Raw genomic sequence first — 20,722 nt, forward strand, 5'->3', positions numbered from 1 at the left:
ACTCCTGGCAGCTCCGGACACAGACCTGCGCCTCATCCCATCCGCATCCAGGATCGATCCCGGCTCTCCGGCGCTGCAATCGCTGCCGAACCGCCACTGGACCATCCCCGTCCCCACCCGAGTGGCCCCCCCCCCCCCCCCCCCAGAGACGTCGGGAGTCAGATGGGAGCGGTGCCCCCAGGCCCACAGCCAGCGCAGAGAAGCAGCGCTAAACCCAGCTCAATTCTGCCTGTCCCGCCAGGTTAACCTACAGCCCTGCCTGAAATATGGCCCAGGTTTACGGCCAGCGCGGAGAAGCAGCGCTGGTGTCCCGTCAGTCCAGGCAGGGCTGTAGGTTAACCTGGCGAGACAGGCAGAGTTGAGCTGCATTTAGTGCTGGATTGAGCTGAAATTACTGCTCACAGGGCCCACGGCAGAAGCCTTTGAAGCCTGGTGTGTGTGTGTGTGTGAGTGTACGCGGAGTTTGCACGTTCTCCCCGTGACCCACGTGGGTCCTCCCGGGGTGCCCCCCCCCCCCCCCCATACAACTATGTTGATTAATCGGCTTGGTATAATTGTAAATTGTCCCGAGCGTGTGTGGCGTAGTATTAGTGTGTGGGGATCGCTGGGCCGAAGGGCCTGTCTCCGCGCTGTATCTCTAAACAAAACTTAAAGCTCACCTCACCCTGGCGTGAGGCGGGCACGAGGAACTGCAGATGCTGGTTTACAACAAAAAAAAGCGCAAAGTGCTGGAGTAACTGAGTGGGTCAGGCAGCGTCTCTGGAGCGAAGGAATGGGTGATTTCTTCCGACCCCTCTCTCCACCTGGACTCGCATCCATTTCTCCCCTCCCCCTTGCTTCCACCAACGATCCTTCCTCCGGCTTCATAATATGCTCCTCATCTATCCTTATCTCACACCAGTGTCCCAATATCAGTGGAGGAATAGATCGGATAGATGCACAGAGTAGGGGCATCAGGAACCAGAGGACATCCCTTTAAGGTGAGGGGGGGGGAGATTTAATAGGGGAAGCTTTTTTCACACAGGTGTATGGAACGAGCTGCCAGAGGAGGTAGTTGAAGCTGGGACTATCCCAATGTTTAGGAAACACTTGGACAGGTACATGGATAGGACGGGTTTGGAGGGATATGGGCCAAGCGCAGGCAGGTGGGACTAGTGTAGCTGGGACATTGTTGGCCGGTGTGGGCGAGTTGGGCCGAAGGGCCTGTTTCCACACTGTATCACTCTGTAACCTTCTGTCTTATCATCTCTGGCCTTCGTCCAACCATCTGCCTTCAGATATAAAGAACCCTCGCCCATATCAAAGTCCTCCAGAGATGCTGATTGAGCCTCTGAGCCACTCCAGCACTTTGTGCCTATTACTGGGAACCTGGATGAAGCTTGCGATAAGGGGTGGAAGGTCTGGCTGTGAACAAATATCTTTAATGCTCTCCAGTTAGATACGAGGTGGTCTCTCTCCCCCCCCTCCCCCCCCTCCCCCTCTCTCCCCCCCCCTCTCTCCCCCCCCTCTCCCCCCCTCTCTCCCCCCTCTCCCCCCCTCTCTCCCCCTCTCTCTCCCCCCTCTCTCTCTCCCTCTCTCTCTCCCTCTCTCTCTCCCCCTCTCTCCCCCTCTCTCTCTCCCCCCTCTCTCCCCCTTTCTCTCTCTCCCCTCTCTCCCTCCCCTCGTCCCCCCTCTCTCCCTCCCCCTCTCTCGCCCGCTCTCTCGCCCTCCCTCTCTCCCCCTCTCTCCCTCCCTCTCTCCCACTCTCTCTCCCCCTCTCTCTCCCCCCTCTCTCCCCCTCCCTTTCCCCCTCTCTCTCACCCCTCTCTCCCCCCCTCTCTCCCCCTCTCCCCCCCTCTCCCCCCCCTCTCTCCCCCCCCCTCTCTCTACGCCCCTCTCCTCGTTTCCTCGCTACCCCCCCCTCTCTCTCCCCCTCCTCCCCCCCTCTCTCTCCCCCCGCCTCCATCCCCGCCCTGCCTCTCCCCCCTCTCTCCCCCCCCTCTCTTCCCCCCTCTCTCCCAATCCCCTCTCCCCCCTCTCTCCCCCCCTCTCTCTCCCCTCTTCTCCTCCTCCCCACCTCTCCCCCCCCTTCTCTCCCCCCCTCTCTCCCCCCCCCTCTCCCCCGCCCTTCTCTCCTCCCTCTCTCCTCTCACCTCTCTCCCCCCCCTCTCCCCCCCTCTCGATCCCCCCGCCCCTCCTCTCCCCCCTGTCCTCCTCTCCCCCCTCTCTCCCTCCCGCCTTTCCTTTCCCCCCTACTCTTTTCCTTCCCCACCCCTCTCTCGCCTCCCCCTTCTCTCCCCCCCTCTCTCGCCCCCCTATTTGTGCCTCTCCCCCCTCTCTCCACCCCCTCTCTCTCCCCTCTTCTCCTCTCTCCCTCTCGCCCCCTCTCTCTCTATTTCCCGCCCCTCTCTCTCTCTCTCCCCTCTCTCTCCCCCCCCTCTCTCCCCCCCTCTCTCCCCCCCTCTCTCTCCCCTCTCTCCTCCCCCCTCTCCCCCCCTCTCTCAGCTTCTGGTCCGAGGCTTAGTTTGTACAGGGCCATGAATCAGGGGGTGTACACACAACACACGCTTGCTGGGACAATATGAACCAGAGGCAGGATCGGAAGGGGGCAGACGGAGCGAGTGGACCCGCTGCCTCTCTGCTCCAGAGACCCCGATTCAATCCTGACCTCGGCTGCTGCCTTTGTGGAGTCTGTCGGCTCTACCTGTGACCCTCGAGGCCTACATTTCAGAGGCGTGCCAGTCGGTCGGTTATTCGGCCCTGGGTGGAAACATGGGAGGAGCAGGAGAATAACACAGGGTTAGTATAGGATTGATGAGTGGCAAGGACTCGATGGGCCGAAGGGCCTGCATCCATGATGTATGACTCCATGACACTAAGAAGATTGTCTCAATTATTTAAAAATGTTGTTATTGTCAAGATGTTGCTGAATAAATGGATTTTCTGTTTTTTAAATGGCCATGCACTTTGTATCCAATGGCTGTGTTTTACTTGTCCATCCCAGAGGGAGTTTAATCCCATTCCACACTGCTCCTCCACACAATTCCCAGTAAGCTTGCCTCTTCCCGTTCCTTCAGCTGGTGTACGCAGCTGCATTCAGCGCAGAAACAGGCCCTTCGGCCCACTGAGTCTGTGCTGACCAGCGATCCCCGCACACTAGCACTATCCTACACACACTAGGGACAATTTACATTTTATACCGAAGGCAATTAACCTACAAACCTGCACGTCTTTGGAGTGTGGGAGGAAACCGAAGATCTTGGAGAAAACCCACCCAGGTCACGGGGGGAACGTACAGACAGCGCCCGTAGTCAGGATCGAACCCGGGTCACCGGCGCTGTGAGGCAGCAACTCTACCGCTGCGCCACCGTGCCGCCCTATTTTATTTAGAGATACAGCGTGGAAACAGGCCCTTCGGCCCACAGAGTCCGCACCGACCAGCGATCATTAACGCTCTCTGACACACACATCACACATCGACCCGGAACTCGCACATCGACCCGGCACAGACATATTTGCACTTTAGACTGTTTTACTGTTCTTTTATATAAATCATGTTTCTCTGGGTATCTAAATGTAATTAGTTGTTTAAGTTATAACTGTCGGATGGAAGCTGAATGATCACATCTCGCTGCACCTATGTGCAATGACAATAAAATATATTATTATGCATTGATCTATATCTCTAATTTTCCTTTCATAGAAACATAGAAAATAGGTGCAGGATTAGGCCATTCGGCTCTTCGAGCCTGCACCGTCATTCAATATGATCATGGCTGATCATCCAACTCAGTATCCTGTACCTGCCTTCTCTCCATACCCCCTGATCCCTTTAGCCACAAGGGCCACATCTAACTCCCTCTTAAATATAGCCAATGAACTGTGGCCTCAACTACCTTCTGTGGCAGAGAATTCCACAGATTCACCACTCTCCGTGTGAAAAATGTTTTCCTCATCTCGGTCTTAAAAGACTTCCCTCTTATCCTTAAACTGTGACCCCTTGTTCTGGACTTCCCCAACATCGGGAACAATCTTCCTGCATCGAGCCTGTCCAACCCCTTAAGGGTCGGAGTGGTTCGGAGGGATGCGGGGCGAGGGCTGGGTGGATGGGACCATCTTGGGTGGAATCTATCAACCCGCACATCCCGTCTTTGGGATGTGGGAGGAAGCCGGAGACATCCGGAGTAAACCCAAGCAGGTCGTCGGGAGAACGTGCAAACTCCACACAGACAGCACCAGAGGGAGGGATCGCACCCGGGGCTCTGGCGCGGTGAGTCAGCGGTTCTACTTTGCTTCCAAGAAATGTGAATGATGTTGCAACTTATCAGCCGATCTGAAGGACATTTGACGCTGATACGATAGCGATGGGATTGTGAAAAGTTGAGTACATTTAGAGGTCGAATATAGATGTTTAGACCAATGAAGGACATTTATTCTGGGGATATTAGTGGATGAGTTAGCAATTGTACAGTGCATGTTAGATATAGACAATACACAATAGGTGCAGGAGAGGCCATTCGACCCTTCGAACCAGCACCGCCATTCAATGTGATCATGGCTGATCATCCCCAATCAGTACCCCGTTCCTGCCTTCTCCCCATATCCCCTGACTCCGCTATCTTTAAGAGCCCTATCTAGCTCTCTCTTGAAAGCATCCAGAGAACCGGCCTCCACCGCCCTCTGAGGCAGAGAATTCCACAGACTCGCAACTCTCTGTGAGAAAAAGTGTTTCCTCGTCTCCGTTCTAAATGGCTTACCCCTTATTCTTAAACTGTGTGTGTGGCCCCTGGTTCTGGACTCCCCCTAGAGCTCTAGGGGCTAGTGGAATCAAGGGATATGGGGAGAAGGCAGGCACGGGTTATTGATTGGGGATGATCAGCCATGATCACAATGAATGGCGGTGCTGGCTCGAAGGGCCGAATGGCCTCCTCCTGCACCTATTTTCTATGTTTCTATATTTCATGATATCCTGGTTCTTGTTCTCACTTGCTTCTAGCGATGAAAGCCAGAGTCGGCAAGCACAAGGCTTGTGTCTGGGCGTGTGATAGCCTGGGGGGTCTCGATGTCAGACGCTCCACCGACTAGCTCTTTTCATTTCACTGTGTGCCCTTTTGTCTGCTCTCCTCCGCTTCACCGAACAATTCTTTCATCGAACAAGCCCCAACAAGCCAGACAGCAGCAATATCACACAAAGAAGCCGTCCAACTTCACTGAAGAGTTGCATTAAATTAAAAAAAAATATATATATAATTTTGAGTTTCATTTTTATTCACCCGGGAGAGACTAAGCCCTTTTTTCCCCCACCCCCCCACCCCACCCCCCCTCCATCCACCCCCCACCTAGACAAGTAGACTTGATGGGCCGAATGGCTTCATTCTGTTCCTATCACTTATGACCTTATGACTGGGTGGGCCAAAGGGCCTATTTCCACACTATATCTCTAAACGAAAATAAATCTTCACTGCTTAAGTACATTGACCTTGTCTATGCCGACCATATTAAACATTTAAGCTGCATATCTGCCTGCATGTATTCTCCACCTCAGCACCTCAACTCCCCCTCCCATTCCCACACTGACCTTTCTGTCCTGGGCCTCCTCCACTGTCAGAGTGAGGCCCAGCACAAATTGGAGGAACAGCACCTCATATTCCGCTTGGGCAGCTTACACCCCAGCGGTATGAACATTGACTTCTCCTAACTTCAGGTAGCCCTCTCTCTCTATCCCCTCCCTCTTCCCAGTTCTCCCACTAGCCTTACCAAAGATCTTAGCTGTAAGAGGGTCTCTCCCTGGGTGGGATATCTCCCTGTTTGTCTGCTCCTGGGCCTGGCCAAGATGGCCGTTCGCGGGTCCAGGCAGCGGGCGGTCGATGGTCAGAGTAGAGTCGGCTGCCTGCCCCTCTTCCGGGCCCACATCCGTGCTAGCGTGTCCCTGTAGAGGGAACACGCAGTGTCCACGGGGAGTCTGGAGGCCTTCCGTCAACGCTGGTCACCACGGGTGGGGTATATTGTAGATAAAGACGCCACTATTGTATTCTAATGACTGCCTGGTGTAATGTGACTATTCAAAGTCTTTGCACATGCTGGTACACTGTAAAATGCAAATACTGAATAAAATCCTTGTTAAGACGAGGAAATAAACCCAGCAAGGTCATGGTGCACCATAGATACTGGTGCAGAAACATTCACGTCAGCACGGTGGCCTAGCGGTAGAGTTGCTGCCTTACAGCACCAGAGACTAAGCTAAGCTAAACGAAACTAAAACTCCAGTGTTCCAAAGAAAATGATCCTAATCTGTACAACCTCTCCCTGTAGCCAACACCACCTGATCCAGTCTATACCTCCATCCCCCACCAGGTAGGCCGTAAAGCCTTCCGTTTCTTCCTCGACCGCAGAACCATCCAATTCCCCTCTACTAACACTAGCGGAGCTGGTCCTCACCCTCAACAACTTCTCCTCCCACTCCTCCCACTTCCTCCAAGTCCAAGGCGTGGCTATGGGCACCCGCATGCAAGAGCGGAACTCGCTATCAAAACATGGAGGGGACGGGGGACACAATGTTTTGGCGGCCACGCACGCATGCGCACACTCACACACATGCGCGAGGCTTCGGAGGCTCAATCCAGCGCTAAAAGCGGAGATTTTAAAATCGGGATCACAAAAAATTGGGGGGGATGTCCCCCGCCTCTCAAAACATGGGGGGGACGTGTCCCCTCTGCCCCCCCTCCCGGGTTTTCCGCCCCTGCCCGCATGGGCCTCAGCTATCCCTGCCTCTTTGTCGGTTACGTCGAACATTCCGTGTTCCAGGCGTACGCTGGCCCTATCCCCGAACTCTACCTCCGTTACATCGATGACTGCATCGGTGCTACCTCCTGCATCCCCCTACAGCCTAGCGGTCCGAATTATAAAATCTAATGGCTGCAGGGGTGAAGGATCTCCTGAACCGCTCCGTTCTACAGGGCAGGGAGAGGAGCAAGTTGTTGTTCCGAGTGCTCTTTTGACTCTCCAGAATTACATGGAGGGGATGCCCGGGGTTTTTCAGGATGACCTGCACCTTGTGCCTCATACGCCTCTCAAGCACATCCATCCCAGAGTCTACTCTCCCCTCCAGCACTGAGCTAGCTCGTTTAACCAGTTTGACCAGCTTCTTGTTGTTTTTTGCACTAATGCTGTTGCCCCAGCAGACAACAGCGTAGAAAATAACACTTGCAACCACCGTGTTGTAAAACATGTGCAGCATATCATTACACACATTGAAGGATTTGAGCCTTCTGAGGAAAAAGAGTCTGCTCTGGCCTTTTTTGTAGAGGGAGTCAGAGTTGACAGACCAGTCCAGTTTGTTATCAAGGTATTTATATGTCTGCACCACCTCAATGTCAGCCCCTGCAGCGTTGACCAGCTGAAGGGGGAGCTTGGACCTGCCAAAGTTAACCACCATCTCTTTAGTCTTAGCTGTGTTCAGGATGAGACAGTTCTCAATGGTACTAGACCAAGTGCAGACCCGTTGGGTCTGCTCCCCCAACGCAGCCGTTCCCTACCCGTAGCCCCCACGGGAGACGTGGCCCTCCAACTCAAGCCGTTCCCGAACATAAGATTCCAGCACTCAGCAGTGCGGCTGTTTTTAAATGGCGTCTTTGAGGCGAGAGACGGGCGCCAGCAGCCGTTATGGCCGCTGGCCAGCAGGAGGCGACAAAATGAGTGAGTGGGAGGGGGGGGAGAAGGATTTTATTAAAAATGTGTACATAAACACGACAAAATTTAATGAGGAGTGTATACTTGGAATGAAAAGTGAAATCTCTACCGAAATGGAAAAAATCTTGCCGTTTCTGGGTCTGGTGTTGGCGTAGCAACGAATCAAAGGCTGGCACCCACAAGTCAGGCAGAAACACACACACACACAGTTTTAATATAAGATAGATAGATAGATAGATAGATAGATAGATAGATAGATAGATAGATAGATAGATAGATAGATAGATAGATAGATAGATAGATAGATAGATAGATAGATAGATAGATAGATAGATATGGACACACTGATCTGTTCTGTATTCATGCCTACTATATTCTGTTGTGCTGAAGCAAAGCAAGAATTTCATTGTCCTATCTGGGACACATGGCAATAAACTCTCTTGAATCTTGAATCTTGTTTATTGCCATGTGTCCCAGATAGGACAATGAAATTCTTGCTTGCTGCAGCACAACAGAGTATCGTAAGCATAAATACAGAACCGTTCAGTTCAATATACACATAAATAAACAGATAAAGTGCAATAGGCTGTTACAGTTCAGAGTCTGTTTGTTGGTGAGTTTAATAGCCTGATGGCTGTGGGGAAGTAGCTATTCCTGAACCTGGATGTAACAGATTTCAGGCTCCTGTACCTTCTGCCCGATGGTAGCGGGGAGATGAGTGCGTGGCCAGGATGGGGTGGGTCTTTGATGATGCTGGCTGCCCTTTTGAGACTGCGATAGATCCCCTCGATGGTAGGGAGGTCGGAGCCGATGATGGACTGGGCAGTGGTCACAACTTTCTGCATCCTTTTCCGCTCCTGGATGTGCAAGTTGCCGAACCAAGCCACGATGCGACCTTCGTTGCTGCCCTACAAGCCAGGAGGCATAATAGGCTCCAAGTAAGTACATTTGTGTCTTTCTCCTAACCCAGGCATCATTCTGGTCAACAGCCTCTGCACCCCTCCCAAAGCATTCATATCCTTCCTGTAATGGGCTGACCACAATTGCACACAACCCTCCAAATATCTACAAACTTACTAATCAAATGCCTGAGGCTTCCTTCATTGCCCCAGTTGACAGTCATTAGAGAGTATTGTACCTTTTCCCACAAATCTCTCCTATTTGCGATAAATGTCTACATCTAGAGGCTAATTTAACACATACGTTTGCAAACTGTATAAAACTTAAACATTTCTGGACTGATATTTTTGAAATAACTTCAGAAGTTATTAATACAAAACTGGACCCAGGCACAAAATTATTAATACTTGGAATATCAGAGCAAAGCTTAACACTCACAACAAACCAAAGAAATTTCCTCAACTACAGTATAATAACTGGGAAAAAATTAATATTAAAATTTTGGAAAGGCCCTACAACCCGCACAATTAAAATGTGGATTACGGAAATGTCGGAGACCCTATACTTAGAAAGAATTAGACTTGTCTTAATGGACAAACCCATAAAATTTGGGCTCCATTCATTAACTATCTGAAGGGATAGATTGGCACAGCACGAGGACCCAACTGAAACTTGAACTCAGGAACAGATGAAAAGCTATACTTTATAACCTACGAACCTATCTCCATTGATGTATTACAGGTAACCCATTCCACCTCCCTTGTTTTTCTGTTGTGTTTTTTCTTTTTCTTTTTTCTTTGTAACTTTCTACCCTCTCTTTCTCCCTCTTTCTATAAAAAATAAAAACACTAGAAGCAGAAGTAATTGATAATGGAAAATTTTAATAATGTATGACTGATGTATATGAAAAGTTTTTTTACTATAATATGTAACTACATTTTATAATATGTCTACTTCTAATAAATAAAGAAAAAAAAGAAAAAAAAAAGAGAGTATTGTACCTTGTTGCTTATGAAACTGTCTGTGGGGCTTTCAATTGGTGAGGCAGCATCTATGGAGCGAAGGAAATAGGCAACGTTTCGTCCTGAAACGTCACCTATTTCCTTCGCTCCATAGATGCTGCTGCACCCGCTGAGTTTCTCCAGGATTTTTGTTTACCTCCTTCTTCTTCTTCTTCTTCTTCTTCTTCTTCTTCTTCTTCTTCTTCTTCTTCTTCTTCTTCTTCTTCTTCTTCTTCTTCTTCTTCTTCTTCTTCTTCTTCTTCTTCTTCTTCTTCTTCTTCTTCTTCTTCTTCTTCTTCTTCTTCTTCTTCTTCTTCTTCTTCTTCTTCTCCTTCTCCTTCTCCTTCTCCTTCTCCTTCTCCTCCTCCTCCTCCTCCTCCTCCTCCTCCTCCTCCTCCCTCCTCCCTCCTCCCTCCTCCCTCTCCTCCTCCTGCTCCTCCTGCTCTTCCTCTTCTCCTTCCTCTTCTCCTTCTCCTCCTCCTTCTCCTTCTCCTCCTCCTTCTCCTTCCTCTTCCTCTTCCTCTTCTTCTTCTCCTTCTTCTTCTCCTCCTCCTCCTCCTCCTCCTCCTAAAGTTGTTGGACAACTCGTTCTATTTGATCTTCCATTTGTGCACGTCGAGTTGATTGCATTAGTCGAAACAGGGCGGACCACGTGAAGGTTGCAATCTTCCACCCCGCCTACCTTCGATTTTCCAGCACCTGCAGTTCCTTCTTAAACATCGGGGCTTTCTAGTGCCGTGCAACGTATAGTGTGGGTGTGACTCCTTTCCCTCCATGCCACAGGGCAGGGCAGTTCCCTGATGTACTTCTCTAACTTCGAGTAACCCTCGCTTTCCCCCTCTCTCCAAAGGTCTCCTCCTGCACCTAGTTTCTATGTTTCTATGTTTCTATGACCCGAAACGCCACCCATTCCTTCTCTCCAGAGATGTTGCCTGTCTCGCTGAGTTACTCCCAATGGGGGTGGCTTCCAGCTTTGAGCGATACCAGTGACCTCCAGATAGAAACTAAATCTTCAGATGCCATAAGACGTTGCTGCTTTGGGTGGCACGGTGACGCAGCGGGTAGGACTGCTGCCTCACAGCACCGGAGATTCCGGTTCGATCCTGACTTTGACCTTGTGCATGGACTTTGCATATTCTCCCTTTTAATAATATTATCAATAATAATAATATATAATAATATGTCTTTATTGTCATTGTACAACAAGAAGCACAGGGGGTGCCGTTCTGTACGGGAATGGCTGCCCAGCCTGCAGCTGTCCGTTTTTTAATCTCTTTTTTACATTTTTAGTTAGTTGAGTTTTTGTTTTTTGGAGTTCTAGTCTTTTTTATGTGGGGGTGGTGGTGGGGGGGGGGAGGGAGAAACTGCTTTTCAGGGTCCCTACCTGGTCGGAGAGGCGGCTTTTTTCCGGGCAGCACCTTCGACCCGTCCTCGGGGCCTACCAGCAGGGCCTGGAGCGGCATTTCCTGAGGAGGGGATCGCCAGAACCTCGGCTTCGGCGGCGGCACAGCGCTGGAGCGCTATCGCGGAGCGGGCGATGCCTTGCCTGGGTCGCCGCGCTGGAACTCCGGTGAGCTGAAGACAGCCGATGAAACATTGCGGAACTGCGGGACTGTGGAGCGGCCAGCTGCGGCACTGAACTTTACCATCAGGAGCCTGGGATCTCTCGCCGGTGGTGGAGCTCCGGAAGCCGCGGTCTCCGGTGAGGGAAGCAGACGTTCCAGGGTTCCCAAGCCGCTGTGAGGATTCTCCCGACGCCGGAGCACCATCACCCGGCAGGAACGGCCTGAAACATCGGGCCTCCGTAAAGGTGACCGCGGAGGCCTCCATAGGCCCGACTATGGGTGGACATGGGATGGGGACTGGACTTTGTGCCTTCCCTCATAATGGGAACCATTGTGGGGGAATGTTATTCATGTTAAATGTCTTTATTAGTGTTATGTTGTATTATTTGTTATGTACTGCTCTGGCAAGAAACATTTCACTACACCAAATGGTGTATGTGACTAATCAAGAATCTTTGAACCTTTGAACAACGGAATTAAGATTGCAACCTCCGGAACGCTGCTGTAAAATAAATCAATAAGATAAAAGTACAAATAGGTCCATATACACTGAGGTTAGAAATGGCTGTTGAGATAATGCCCCTGTCCCACTTAGGAAACCTGAACGGAAACCTCTGGAGACTTTGCGCCCCACCCAAGGTTTCCGTGCGGTTCCCGGAGGTTTTTGTCAGTCTCCCTACCCGCTTCCACTACCTGCAACCTCCGGCAACCACCTGCAACCTCCGGGAACCGCACGGAAACCTTGGGAGGGGCGCAAAGTCTCCTGAGGTTTCCGTTCAGGTTTCCTAAGTGGGACAGGGGCGTTAGTCAGTTGTGCCAGTCGGTTATGGGGGCCAAGACAGATTATGGGGAGGGGGGGGGGGGGGGAGGGTTAGCAGACGGATTCAGCGCAGTTGTAGCTCTAGGGTATTCCTCAGTTTGGAGGTGGGGGAGTAAAAGGCCGTGTAACGTCTGCCAGATGGGAGAAGTTCAAACACATGGTGGCATGGGTACGAGGCAGCGTGTGTTGTAGATGTCCTCCAGGGCTGGGAGCGGTAGCCCGATGATCTTCTGGGCTCAGGAGTCGAGTGTCTATCCTCCTCCATCCTAGTTCTCCGACCAGTCTGACTGTCCGCCTGATCACATTACACATCATAACCCTCTCTGCCTCAGAGGGCAGTGGAGGCCGGTTCTCTGGGTACTCTCAAGAGAGAGCTAGATAGAGCTCTTGAAGATAGCGGAGTCGGGGGATATGGGGAGAAGGCAGGAACGGGGCAGCACCCGTGGTTGGCATCGTGCCGGGGTCTCTGACGCTGTATGGCGAGGTTAATTCCCAGGATGGTGGGACTGTCATACGCTGGGAGAATGGAGCGGCTGGGCTTGTACACTCTGGAGTTTAGAAGGATGAGGGGAGATCTCATTGAAACATATAAGATTATTGAGGGTTTGGACACGCTAGAGGCAGGAAACATGTTCCCGATGTTGGGGGAGTCCAGAACCAGGGGCCACACAGTTTAAGGATAAGGGGTAAGCCATTTATAAAGGAGACGAGGAAACACTTTTTCACACAGAGTGTTGTGAGTCAGGCTAGATGCAGGAAGATTGTTCCCGATGTTGGGGAAGTCCAGAACAAGGGGTCACAGTTTAAGGATAAGGGGGAAGTCTTTTAGGACCGAGATGAGAAAAAAATAATTCATACAGAGAGTGGTGAATCGGTGGAATTCTCTGCCTCAGAAGGCAGTGGAGGCCGGTTCTCTGGATGCTTTCAAGGGAGAGTTGGATAGAACTCTTAAAGATAGCGGAGTCAGGGGATATGGGGTTGAAGGCAGGAACGGGGTACTGATTGGGGATGATCAGCCATGATCACATTGAATGGCGGTGCTGGCTTGAAGGGTTGAATGGCCTCCTCCTGCACCTATTGTCTATTGGCTATTGTCATTGTCAACACCACTATCGTATCTGCCTCCACCCCTGGCAGTACGTCCCATGCACCCACTGCCCTCTGTGTAACAAAACTTTGCTCCTTTCACCCAAAAGCTATGCCCCCCCCTTTGACAAATGTCTCAGACATTTCTTCCCTGGGAAAACGTTCTGACTGTCTATACTATCCATGCGCCTCATATTTCTATCAGGTCTCGTCTCAACCTCCAAACACTCCAGAGAACACAATCTAAGTTTGCTCAACCTCTTCTAACAGCTAATACCGTGGGACCCAGGCAGAGTTCTGGTAAACATCTCCTGCACTCTCTTCAAAGTCCCCACATCCTTCCTGTAATCTGCCGACCAGACTGCACAAAATCCTCCAAATACGGCCTGACCAACGTCCTATAATGTTTCCTGGTCCCAGAACACTAATGCAATGATCAAGAAAGCTCATCAGCGCCTCTACTTCCTGAGAAGATTACGGAGAGTCGGATTGTCAAGGAAGACTCTCTCTAACTTCTACAGGTGCACAGTAGAGAGCATGCTGACCGGTCGCATCGTGGCTTGGTTCGGCAACTTGAGCGCCCTGGAGAGGAAAAGACTACAAAAAGTAGTAAACATTGCCCAGTCCATCATCGGCTCTGACCTTCCTTCCATAGAGGGGATCTATCGCAGTCGCTGCCTCAAAAAGGCTGGCAGTATCATCAAAGACCCACACCATCCTGGCCACACACTAATCTCCCTGCTACCTTCAGGTAGAAGGTACACAAAATTGCTGGAGGAACTCAGCGGGTGCAGCAGCATCTATGGAGCGAAGACTTATACCATATTATGGTATATGGACACACTGATCTGTTTTGTAGTAAATGCCTGTTGTGCTGAAGCAAAGCAAGAATGTCATTGTCCTATCAGGGACACATGACAATAAACTCACTTGATCTTGACTTAAGAAGGAACTGCAGATGCTGGAAAATCGAAGGTAGACAACAATACTGGAGAAACTCAGCGGGCGCGGCAGCATCTATGGAGCGAAGGATATAGGCAACCCTTCTTCAGACCAAAGAACCTATAGCGGAGCAAGATAGACCACACCTGCTAAATGCAATGGGCTGACGTGTAGTACGCAACGGAGCGGAACGTGGGCCTTTTTTTCATCCATTTCAGTAACCCAACCCGACCCGACCCGCAGTGTAATCAACGTTGCGGGGGAACAGTTTGAGTTAATAAATTAAAATTCTGAAAATGAGGAGAAGATTTTTACCAAAGAACTTTGATTTTTACGAGGATGTTTCCGTAACCGGCTTCCGTCTCCGCACTAGTATCTTTGCTCCGCTACGGGATCTTTGGTGCGGAGACGGAAGCCGGTTACGGAAATGGGGCCGAAAATTACCCATGAATCTGCCCATGACCGTACTATGTCTTTTTCGTCGAGTGGACGATCTTGCTCGCTGTAGGGTCTTTGCTTCAGACTGATGTCCGGGTGGGGGGGAGGGGGCGGGAAGAAGAAAGGAAGAGGAGGAGCCAGAGGGCAGAGGGAGGACTGGGAAGGGGAGGAGACAGCAAGGGCTACCGGAAATTGTAGAAGTCAATGTTCAAGACAGGCCACTAGGGTGCAGACTGCCTAAGTGGAATATGAGGTGCTGCTCCTCCAATTTCCGGTGGCGTTCACTCTGGCCATGGAGGAGGCCCGGGAATGTTCCATCCTGACTTCCTGACTCTCATACAGGGGCCAGAGGTTACGGGGAGAAGGCAGGAGAATTGGGGTTCGGAGGGAGAGGCAGATCGGCCATGATTGAATGGCGGAGTAGGCTCGATGGGCCGAATGGCCTGATTCTACTCCTGTGACTTGTTGAATGTGCGAACTTGTGACATGGGCAAGTTGGGCCGAGGGGCCTGTTTCTACACTGTGTGACTATACGAATATAACCCTGTGTTTAAACGGCATCCTAGGATAGCCCAAAGTCCTTGTGGTCTATCAAATGGAGAGATATTAGCCATGCAACTCCCAATGCGTATACTGCATGTACAACACTCTACAATGCACCCCACACTTGGCCAGAAGGGGAACTTAACACCAGTGACATGCCTTTACTTAGTATCCAGCGTAACAGGTTATCAGGTTATACTGAACCTTTAGAATGGAAATAAGGATGAATTTCTTTAGCCAGAGGATGGTGAATCTGTGGAATTCATTGCCACAGGCGACAGTGGAGGCCAAGTCATTGAGTATTTTTAAAGCTCTGCAGTTGTACAGGGCCCTAGTGAGACCACACCTGGAGTATTGTGTGCAGTTTTGGTCCCCTAATTTGAGGAAGGACATTCTTGCTATTGAGGGAGTGCAGCGTTGGTTCACCAGGTTAATTCCCGGGATGGCGGGACTGTCATATGCTGAGAGAATGGAGCGGCTGGGCTTGTACACTCTGGAGTTTAGAAGGATGAGAGGCAATCTCATTGAAACATATAAGATTGTTAAGGGTTTGGACACGTTAGAGGCAGGAAACATGTTCCCGATGTTGTGGGGGAGTCCAGAACCAGGGGTCACAGATTAAGAATAAAGGGTTGGCCATTTAGAACAGAGATGAGGAAAAACTTTTTCACACAGAGGGTTGTGAGTGTGGAATTCTCTGCCTCAGAGGGCAGTGTAGGCCGGTTCTCCCGATGCTTTCATGAGAGAGTTGGTTAGAGCTCTTGAAGATAGTGGAGTCAGGGGATATGGGGAGAAGGCAGGAACGGGGTACTGATTGGGGGTGATCAGCCATGATCACATTGAATGGCGGTGCTGGCTCGAAGGGCTGAATGGCCTACTCCTGCACCTATTGTCTATTGTCTATTGTCTATTAAAGCAGAGATTGGCAGATTCATGATTCGTATGGGTGTCAAAGGTCACGGGGAGAAGGCAGGAGAATGGGGATGAGAGGGAGAGATAGATCAGCCATGATTGAATGGCGGAAAACAGATTGGACGGATCAAGTGCTCTAATTCTGCTTCTGTGTCTTCTGCTGATGTGATTCTTTACCCAATGGATGAGATCAGGTCAGTCACAATGTGCAAGGGAGATTCCCCTGTTTCCCCCAAACACCAAGAGACTGTTGATGTGCAGGAAGGAACTGCAGATGCTGGTTTATACCAAAGATAGACACAAATTGTGCTGGAGTAACTCAGCGGGACAAGCAACATCTCGGGAGAAAAAGGACGGACCCTTCTTCAGGCTGACAGTAGAGGGGAGGGAAATAGGGGGACCAGAACCAAGCAGTACGGCCAACAGATGACCAAGGACGAGAGGAGCCCACAATGGTCCATTGTTGGCTGGGGAAGGGGTGATAACGAAGGGATACACGGATGGGAACAGTGGATCTGGTTTGGACTGAGTGTGGATGAGTTTAATTTAGAGATACGGCATGGAAACAGGCCCTTCTGCCCATCGAGTCCGTGCCGGCCAGCGATCCCCGCACACTAACACCATCCCACACACTAGGGACAATTTACAATTTTACCAAGCTAATTAATCTACAAACTTGTCTTTGGAGTGTGGGAGTTAACCAGAGCACCCGGAGAAAACCCACGTGGTCACGGGGAGAACGTACTCACTCTGTACGGACAGCACCCGTGGTTGGCATCGCGCTGGGGTCTCTGACGCTGTATGGCGAGGTGAATTCCCGGGATGGCGGGACTGTCATATGCTGAGAGAATGGAGCGGCTGGGCTTGTACACTCTGGAGTTTGGAAGGATGAGAAGGGATCTCATTGAAACATATAAAATTATTAAAGGTTTGGACACGCTAGAGGCAGGAAACATGTTCCCGATGTTAGGGGGGAGTCCAGAACCAGGGGCCACAGATTAAGAATAAGGGGTCGGCCATTTAGAACAGAGATGAGGAAAAACTGGGGGTTGTGAGTCTGTGGAATTCTCTGTCTCAGAAGGCAGTGGAGGCCGGTTCTCTGGATGCTTTCATGAGAGAGTTGGATACAGCTCTTAAAGATAGCGGAGTCAGGGGATATGGGGAGAAGGCAGGCACGGGTTATTGATTGGGGACGATCAGCCATGATCAAATTGAATGGCGGTGCTGGCTGGAAGGGCCGAATGGCCTCCTCCTGCACCTATTGTCTATTGTCTATTGGCAGGAATTCTACCACTGTGCTGCCATCGGTGTTCGGGTGGGAAATTGGCCAACGCTAGCTGGCGGGTTGCTGGGGACAGGAGCAGTGAGACGCCATGGTTCGTTGATGATTCTCAAAGTGGAAAAGCTGGGAGGACAATACTGAATGAACAATTGATGAGGAGATCTAATGATTTATTCACTACAGGTTGAATTAGACTGGTAAACATCACAGTTCTCACACAACGGGAGTACGGAACCAATCAAGGGAGGAGAGTGGAACTTTTTAAACCCCATTGTTGAGACACCAGTGTGATCAGATCATCTTTCTGCCTTATCCATCAATAGAGACCAACCAACCCAGATGGTAAACATAGAAACATAGAAAATAGGTACAGGAGGAGGCCATTTAGCCCTTCGAGCCAGCACCGCCATTCATTGTGATCATGGCTGATCGTCCCCAATCAATAACCCGTGCCTGCCTTCTCCCCATATCCCTTGATTCCACCAGCCCCTAGAGCTCTACCTAATGGGGCTTTTTCACGGGGCGAGTTGACGCAAGATGTCACCAGAGTGAAGTGGTCGTGGTCCAGCACGAGTCTCGCACGATATAACGGGTTGTAGATAAAGAGTTCCCACGGTACTCGGCATTTCTGTTATTTGTGCGAGTGACTTGTCCGTCTCCCGAGCTTTCGCGTTAAATCTTGAATGAACATCGTGAACTACACGTGACACAAATGATGTAACTTTTTTTTTCACACACTATAATATCCTCCCTTGGTTGAATTGGCTCATTTGGAGACATATTTTACTGTGTATGTGGGAGACACAGATGGACTGAGCACAGTACCTCGGTCTTACTGTGTGTGGGAGAGGGGGAGAAAGAGACGTACACTCACAGAGGCAGAGTCTCTCAGCCTGTGTAAGAGGGAGGGAGAGGGAGAGAGAGGCACACACAAGGTGGATGTGAAATCTCACCTGCCTGTTTCAGTGACAGACACCCGCCGCCAGTAAATGAAGACACCCCCATCTGTCTCCCCCTCCTCTCCCTCGACTCCCCCACCTTTCCCTCCCAACTCCAGTCCCGTCCCGACCCCCTGGGAAACTGAATAGAGCAACAATATAGATATAGAAACTGAAACAATATAGAAACTGAATAGAGCAACATGGCAAAAACATCTCTGACACGCTTTACCCCCTTTCTTTGAGATTTTCTGGGAGCCATCTCTGCAAGTGTTTCTGTTAAAAAGATTATCCAACAATGACAATTAGGTGGGACGTCCTCGAAGGACACATGTTCCCTTGTCGATATTGAGACCACCTGTTTTACTCACCTTCTGTCCCCTCTGTCCAGCTTCCGAGTTTACCGTTCGCAGGAGTTCCCACGCGCTATATCTCTAAAATCTGAAGTTAGGTAATGTCTAAAGGAACTGCAGACGCTGGTTAATGCTGGTTAATACGCACAGAAGGACACAAAATGTTGGTGTAACTCAGTAGGTAAGTCAGATCTGGGAAGAAAAACATAAAAAGCTGGAGTAAGTCAGCGGGTCAGGCAGCATCTCTGGAGAAAAAGAATAGGTGGCGATTCGAATCGGAACCCTTCTTCAGACAGCCTAATCGGAATTGAGTCTGAAGATGTGTCTCGTCCCGAAACATCAGCTATTTTTCTCCAGAGATGCTGCTTGACTCGCTGAGTTACTCAAGCTTTTTGTGTCTGTCTTCGGTTTAAACCAGCATGTGCAGTTCACTCCTTACACGGGTCTCTGTACAACATTGATTGGTAGCGTTCCGGACCCTGCTTCGGAAAGGCATCGATCGCTAGTCAGCGAGGACTCCGACCTGTATCTCTCAAAGAAGTACACGTGAAAAATTTCTCACGGACCATAAAAATGCGTAACCTTTCAGTAAAGTCCCTTTTAAAGTCCCTTTTAAAGATTATAATTATTTTCTTGAATCTCATTAACATAACTCATGAATAAGTTGATGTCCATATGCGGATGCAAATCTTTATTTTTATTTATTTTTTAAATTCAATCCCACAGAAGACAATTTTTACTCACCTTCTGTCCCCTCTGTCCAGCTTCCGGGTTCACCGTTCGCAGGAGTTCCCACGGTACCCGCAAGAGTTATTACGGATATCGCACTGGCCACTACGTTCATATAATGTTGCAATGCTCAACCACAAGTGTACAAGTCACTCTTGGAGAAATTCAAACTTTCTTGAATTTTCTCCCGAGTGACCAAGTTACACGATTACCTGCCGTTAGCGCTACGGTGGTCCACGGTGGTCCACGAATGCCGCACTGTTATCGCACGAGGTTCCCACGATGTTAAACTCTGGTTAACTCTTGCGTCACGTCGCCCCGTGAAAAGGCCGCTTAACTCTCTCTTAAATCCATCCGGTGATTTGCCCTCTGTGGCAGGGAATTCCACAAATTCACAACTCTCTGGGTGAAAACGGTTTTTTCTCACCTCAGTCTTAAATGGCCTCCCCTTTATTCTAAGACTGTGGCCCCTGGTTCTGGACTCGCCCAACATTGGGAACATTTTTCCTGCATCTAGCCTGTCCAGTCCTTTTATAATTTTATATGTTTCTATAAGATCCCCCCCTCATCCTTCTAAACTCCAGTGAATACAAGCCTAGTCTTTTCAATCTTTCCTCATATGACAGTCCCGCCATCCCAGGTAGACCGACCCACTAGATTTTCAGCTCCATCTTGGTTTAGTTTAATTTACTATTGTCCCGTGCACCGTACTGTGAAAAGCTATTTTGTTGCGTGCTATCCACTCAGTAAAAAGACAGTATGAATGAATGAATGAATGAATACGTTTATTGTCATTGCACAATACTGTGCAACGAAATTCCATTACATCTCCTCCGGTTAACAAAATACAAACACGACAACCATTGACACATATGTACACTTATTAGTAAAAAATAAATAGGTATTTTAAAAGAATTTAAAAGAATTTAAAAGAATTTGGCGGCATTTCTTGGAATTACATTTTGCTTCCCCAGTGTTCTTTGTTGGAATTTAGCTCTTTTATCGCACATGGGTAGAAACTATTCTTTAGTCTACCGGTGCGAGCCTTCAGAGTCCTGAATCGCCTCCCAGAGGGTAGCAGAGTAAAAAGGTGGTTGGCAGGGTGGGATGTGTCCTGCTTGATATTTGTGGCCCGGCGCAAGCATCGGGCCCTATATATGTCATCCAAGGAGGGCAGTTGAGCGTTTGTAATGCTCTGCGCAGTTTTTATAATTCCCTGCAGCGCCCTCCTCTCAGCCACAGTACAGCTGGCAAACCACACCAGGATTCCATAGGAGAGGATACTCTCCACGGCGCATCGGTAGAAGGACAGCAGCAGCGGCTGTGAGACGTTTGCTCTCCGCAGAGACCTCAGGAAATACAGCCGCTGATGTGACTTCTTCAAGAGAGTGACGGTGTTCATTTGCCATTTGAGGTCCTGGGAGATGTTTATTCCCAGGAACTTAAAGCCGGTGACTCTCTCCACCATGTCTCCTTTGATGTATAAGGGAGCAGGTTCCTCTCTCCTCTTCCTCCTGAAGTCAACGACCAGCTCTTTTGTCTTTG

General features: G+C 50.0%; 1 long non-coding RNA gene across 1 annotated transcript; it reads left to right on the forward strand.

Moving 5' to 3' along the window:
* The first annotated feature begins 548 nt into the window (after nt 1–548).
* On the forward strand, nt 549–16,583 carry LOC116967802. Its single transcript, XR_004410326.1, has 3 exons — nt 549–944; nt 13,246–13,250; nt 16,572–16,583. It is a non-coding gene; the product is annotated as an uncharacterized LOC116967802 (long non-coding RNA).
* Nucleotides 16,584–20,722: the final 4,139 nt, after the last annotated feature.

This window comes from Amblyraja radiata, chromosome 41 (genome assembly GCF_010909765.2).
Source record: "Amblyraja radiata isolate CabotCenter1 chromosome 41, sAmbRad1.1.pri, whole genome shotgun sequence".
NCBI classification, from domain to species: Eukaryota; Metazoa; Chordata; class Chondrichthyes; order Rajiformes; family Rajidae; genus Amblyraja; species Amblyraja radiata.